The following is a 6000-nucleotide window of genomic DNA, read 5'->3' on the forward strand; positions in this document are numbered from 1 at the left end:
CCACACTTGGCATCCATGAATCTGTCTAATCCTGCCTTGAAGCTATCAAGGCTGACAGCTGTCACAACCCCTTCTGGAAGTGAATTCCATAAACCAACAACCCTCTGGGTGAAGAAATATTTCCCTTGATTTGTCCTCACTTTCTTATCTATGAGCTTTAGGGAGTGCCCCCTTGTCCTAGGATTGTGTGATAGAGAAAATAATTTTTCTCTAGCCACCTTTTCTATCCCTTGAATGATTTTATACACTTCGATCAAGTGACCCCTTAAACACCGTCTTTCAAGGCTGAAGGTACCAAGGCGTTGCAACCTGGTACCATAAGGGAGGTATTCCATTTCCAGATCACACATGCATGTGCAGGGGGCATTGAATTATGGGTGTAGAAAAATCTCACAGGCCCAATAGCATGCACACACATGCATTTGGCACTTGAGGGAAAAAAGGTACACCATCACTGCTATAGCATGCCAGAAAGATATGTACCTGTTGTGTTCCGGTACACAACTTTCTGACATTCTATAGCCTCTCTGGCTGCTAACGCACTCGAGTTTGAAAAAAGATAGGAAAATTTGTCATAGGATTTCCCTTTGGAATGTAATGAAAAAAATGGAGCCTCAGGAGAGGCTGCATTTTCCTGGGAAAAAAATTGTACACATTTGCACGCATTCCTTGGCCACTTCATAGATAAATAAGTATTAGCATACACTTATCCAATATTCTTTTCCCATTTGAAAGACATTTCAAATGCAAATTGTTCTTCTTCTTCTTCTTCTTTTTTGGCACATTGGATTATGAATATTGAAATGATTAACATAAGTGACTAGATAATTACTTGATGAATAGAGACAAACACTACATGGCCACTTATTACTGTATAGCAATGTCCTTCTTAGCAAATGATAATACTATTGGAGATGGATTCAAAAAAAGGAAAGAAGAGTAGAAATATTGAATTGCACCCACAAGGGTGTGCTACTTCTAAGGGTTTGTATTGGGAGTGGAATTTTTTAACTCGTTCAGAGCTTTGGAGTTTGGCATTACTAGGGGAGTGACTGGGGAAAGGATGAAATCAGTTATATCTGTTGCAAGGAACAGAGAAGTAGAAAGAATAAATAATCGTGGTGGTAACAGTGTTTAGAAACTATTAAGGAAAAAGCATCTGCAATACCATCAGTTGGCGTCCTTAGCAACCTGCCGGTGACTTCAAAGCTCCGCCCCCAGAATCTTTTCATGGGAGGGATTCCCCAGCTCCTTCAAAGGGAGGTCTTCACGTAAAAATAAACATGTTTATTTTTATGTGAAAGGACCGCCCTTTGCTTGCAGCGCCGCTGTGGCGTCCTTTTTTTGTAAAAATAACAATGTTTATTTTTACGTGAAGACCTCCCTTTGAAGGAGCTGGGGAATCCCTCCCAGGAAGAGATTCCGGGGGTGGAGCTTTGACGTCACCGGCAGGTTGCTAAGGATGCCAAAGTGATCACTTCCAGGATTCCATGGAATCCAGGAAGTGATCACCTTGGCGTCCTTAGCAACCTGCTGGTGACGTCAAAGCTCCGAATGCCAAACATGACCCCAAACTTTGCCCGAAGTTTAAAAAAAAAATTGTGTTTGTGTTCGGCATACCAAACACTGCAAATTCAGTACGGACCCTAATTGTGCGAGTTCAGTTCGCCCATCACTAGCTATAAATAAAAAAACAGATAGAACAATTGCCCTTTCATTGGATTTTCCCTACCAATTTTTGACTTGCTTTATATTTTTTGCTTTGAAGCATAAAACAACTGGGACCAATTGTATGATTTTGCGGAAAATAGGCAAATGTGACAGAGTTTTCTCTACAAGTCCACCTTTCGTTTTGCTCTAAGAGCCAAACTTGTTCAAGAAGTGGCCTATTGAAGGGTACATTTTAAAAGGTTTTGAATGCAGCCAGGAAAAATTATTTTGATCTTGTAAATTCACTTGTTTGAGAAACCACCTAATTCTGATAGTTTCTATCCATCCTCTACAATCAGGCAGGGTAGGTATCTCCAAGTCCCTTTAATTAAAGTCACATTTGGGGATCTAGGAAGCATGTTTTCTTTCTGATGGCACCTACCCCCTGAAGATTCATATGGCTCCCACCCTGATGTACAAAAAGTCTTGAAACCTGCATAATTCCCCAGACCTTGGGTTAGGATGTGTACCAAGATTCTGTGGAATTTTATTTGATTAAGCACTAGGATATTTTTGTGTCTTTTTCACTGTTCTATTGTTTAGTATTTTTTATACCATAGAGCCCTAAACTTTTACAGAATAGTGCAGCCTTGAAATCTTGCAAACAAGTAATTCAATAATACATCCCGAAGGACATGGGACTTACAGTAGTTTTTCCTTGAAGATGTTTCGCTTCTTATCCAAAAAGCTTCTCCAGTTCTGAGAAGAAGCTTCTTGTGCGAGAAGCAAAGCATCTTCAAAGAAAAATGCTATCACATTTCATCTGTCCAGTTGCTTTTGGTAGTAGAGGGATGAGAAGCATCTTCAGAACAACCATGATCTGAATTACTGAGAATCTCCATAGACATCAATAAATAGATGTTCTTAAAATAAAATTTGGTTATTATATCATTCCCCAATGATTTCTTTAATAATTTCCCACAAGTCTTGGGGGTGGGGGGGTTTCTTGTCTCCAGGAGCAGCACCCAAATCCTTAGAGCAGTGTTTCCCAACCTTGGCAACTTGAAGATATCTGGACTTCAACTCCCAGAATTCCCCAGCCAGCATTTGCTGGCTGGGGAATTCTGGGAGTTGAAGTCCAGATATCTTCAAGCTGCCAAGGTTGGGAAACACTGCCTTAGAGACAGGGTGTGATTTTGAACTTTAATTGTATGCAGTGCACTCACCTTGCACAAATTCTGCTTCCGGGTACAAATACGAGGGTCGCCCAGAAAGTAATGCACCACATTTATTTCCTCAGCCTACAGTAATGGTACGAATGCGAAACTTTAGATAGATATTAACTGAATTGTCAGGAGTGTGTGTGTAAATTTTGCATTTCTTCAGACCGATAGCGTAGCTGCAGCATTGTTTCGAAATGGAGTCTGTAAGTGATGTACGTTACAAGCAGTGTGTCGTCATTGAATTTCTCACTTTGGAGAAAGAAACTGTTGGGAACATTCATAAGCATTTGTTTATGGGGAATCTGCAGTTGACAGAAGTACATTTAGTCACTATTTAGATGGTTAGACATTTTGAGGATGATGAAGAAGTGATTCGTACAATGCAGAAATGGCTTCGTGAACAGAACAAGAACAGAACCCTCGTGTCTCGCTGGAGGAAGGCCATAGAACAGGATGGAGATTATGTAGAAAAATAGGGAATGTAGAAGAAACATCATTCTTTCTTGTGTGTAAGTTTCATTGTGTTCAATAAATAATTGTTGAAGGAAAGAAAATGTGGTGCCTTACTTTCTGGGTGACACTGGTATTACTTAGCAATACAGTGATACCTTGTCTTACAAACTTAATTGGTTCCGGGACGAGGTTCTTAAGGTGAAAAGTTTGTAAGACGAAACAACGTTTCTCATAGGAATCAATGGAAAAGCGATTAATGCGTGCAAGCCCAAAATTCACCCCTTTTGCCATCCGAAGCACCCGTTTTTGTGCTGCTGGGATTCCCCTGAGGCTCCCCTCCATGGGAAACTCCACCTCCGGACTTCCGTTGCCAGCGAAGCACCCATTTTTGCACTACTGGGATTCCCCTGCTGGGATTCCCTGCAGCATCACAAAAACAGGGAAGTCCGGAGGTGGGGTTTCCCATGGAGAGGAGCCTCAGGGGAATCCCAGCAGTGCAAAAACGTGTGCTTTGCTGGCAATGGAAGTCCAGAGGTGGGGCATCCCAGCTGTGGCGGTGGGTTTGTAAGGTGAAAATAGTTTGTAAGAAGAGGCAAAAAAATCTTAAACCCTGGGTTTGTATCTCGAAAAGTTTGTATGACGAGGCGTTTGTAAGATGAGGTATCACTGTACTTGTTTTAGTATATGGTGAACTACTTCTCAATCATTTATCATAATATATATATTTTGTTAGGACTGCTATGCTACCTTTTTTTTTTTAATCACCAAGAAGAAGTTGACAGCTTGATTCTTTTCTTTTGGACTACAACCCCCACAATTCCTTGCTCTGGGCATGCTGGTTAGCAGTTGTGGAGATTGATGTTCTCAACACCTAGAAGGCGCTAATCATTTTATCTCCCTCCAGTCATAAAACTAGGATTCAAAAGGATTCCATAACCTGAAATAATTTCTCCTTTTGCCTTTCACATCATTGACCTGAAATCATCACAGGTATCGAAACGTTAGGCCTGGGGAGGTAAAGCCAAAGCATTAAAATGGCAGATAATTGTCAGCACAGAATTGCTGATATTAAAAGGAAGAAAGTGGAGTGATTTTTTTATCCTGCCCCCATTTCCCCACTGCAACAAATTTATTTAAACATATTGCCAATACGCTATAGTTAGCCTGGCTTAAAGGAAAATGAATGAAATACTACCACTAATAATAATTCATGGTTTGCTAATTAAAAGTAATATGTTTTCCCATTTTTTGGCAATTTGATAACATAAAACACTTAGTTGGGGGCCACAGGGGGAAACTAGCTTAGATGGATAAAAAATGTTTTGTGTTCACCCAAGCAAGACTATGTTAATGCATATTATCCCATTAATGCACATCAACATCGGGAATAAGCGTACCAATGCAAGCAAGAAGCATACACTTATCATCATTTGATAACATGTTTAATGACAGATTGACGGTTGATTTGCAAATGTGAACTGGCATCAATGTTGCTAACTTCAGCTTCTGCCGCCTCCTCTGCTATGCCAGCATATTTATGTGCATAATTTGATTTTGCAGCCGCGCTGTTAGTACATTTTTAATATTAACTATGCAAGAACAGACAGCCGAACTTAAGTTGCACTGATGGTTTGAGTTCATTAGATTGAAAAAGATGGCCTCGCAATGACAAAGATGGAGATGGTTGAGAAACATCAGATAGGCAACACTAAAACGCACTCCGTCGCAAACAAGCCCAGAGAACACATTTCATATTGCTGGCTGCAACTGGAATCCTCACACAGAATTGGAAATTTCATATATTTCATTGCTGAGTTCGTGTTTCTTGCTCTGGACATATTGATAGCAGCCAAAAAAAAGAACAAATTTTTTGGCCACACAGCTCTAAATTCTCTTTTTGATGGATGGCTTGAAGTGAGAGAAATATATTGCAGTGCACAAAATTCAAAAATTAGAATGAAGGAGGATTTTTTCTACCTCCTTCTCTGTCATGTACATGGATTGCTTCCCATCTGGAACAGTTCTGCATGTTTTCTCATAATTTTAAACTTTTCTTTTTTAGATAAGATTGGGGGGGGGGGGGAATCTAAATGTAAATAAGTAAGAATACAAATACATATTTTGCACAATTAAAATTAAAACATATAAAAATACATTGTCTCATTCCTAATATATTATATATTACAAAATATACATTTTAAAAGAATACTTTAGCGAGATGAGAAATACGTGACAAAATTCAGAGATTGAAAATCAGGATACTTATAGCAATAGCACTTAGACTTATATACCACTTCACAGTGCTTTACAGCCCTCTCTAAGTGGTTTACAGAGTCAGCATATCGCCCCCAACAATCTGGGTCCCCATTTTACCCACCTTGGAAGGATGGAAGCCTGAGTCAACCTTGAGCCTGGTGAGATTTGAACTGGTGAACTACAGTCAGCAGTCAGCAGAAGCAGCTTGCAGTACTGCACTCTAACCACTGTGCCACCAAGGCTCATATATTATATTCTGTGTCTGAAATAGAACATTTTATTTTCTCAAACATTATTTTGCATTCAGATTTTATTTTATTTATTTATTTATTAATCAGATTTGTATGCCACCCCTCTCCGCAGACTCTGGGAGGCTCACAGCAGTAATAATACAATGTAAACAAATCTAATATTGGTT

This window comes from Erythrolamprus reginae, chromosome 3, assembly GCF_031021105.1.
Source record: "Erythrolamprus reginae isolate rEryReg1 chromosome 3, rEryReg1.hap1, whole genome shotgun sequence".
NCBI lineage: Eukaryota > Metazoa > Chordata > Lepidosauria > Squamata > Dipsadidae > Erythrolamprus > Erythrolamprus reginae.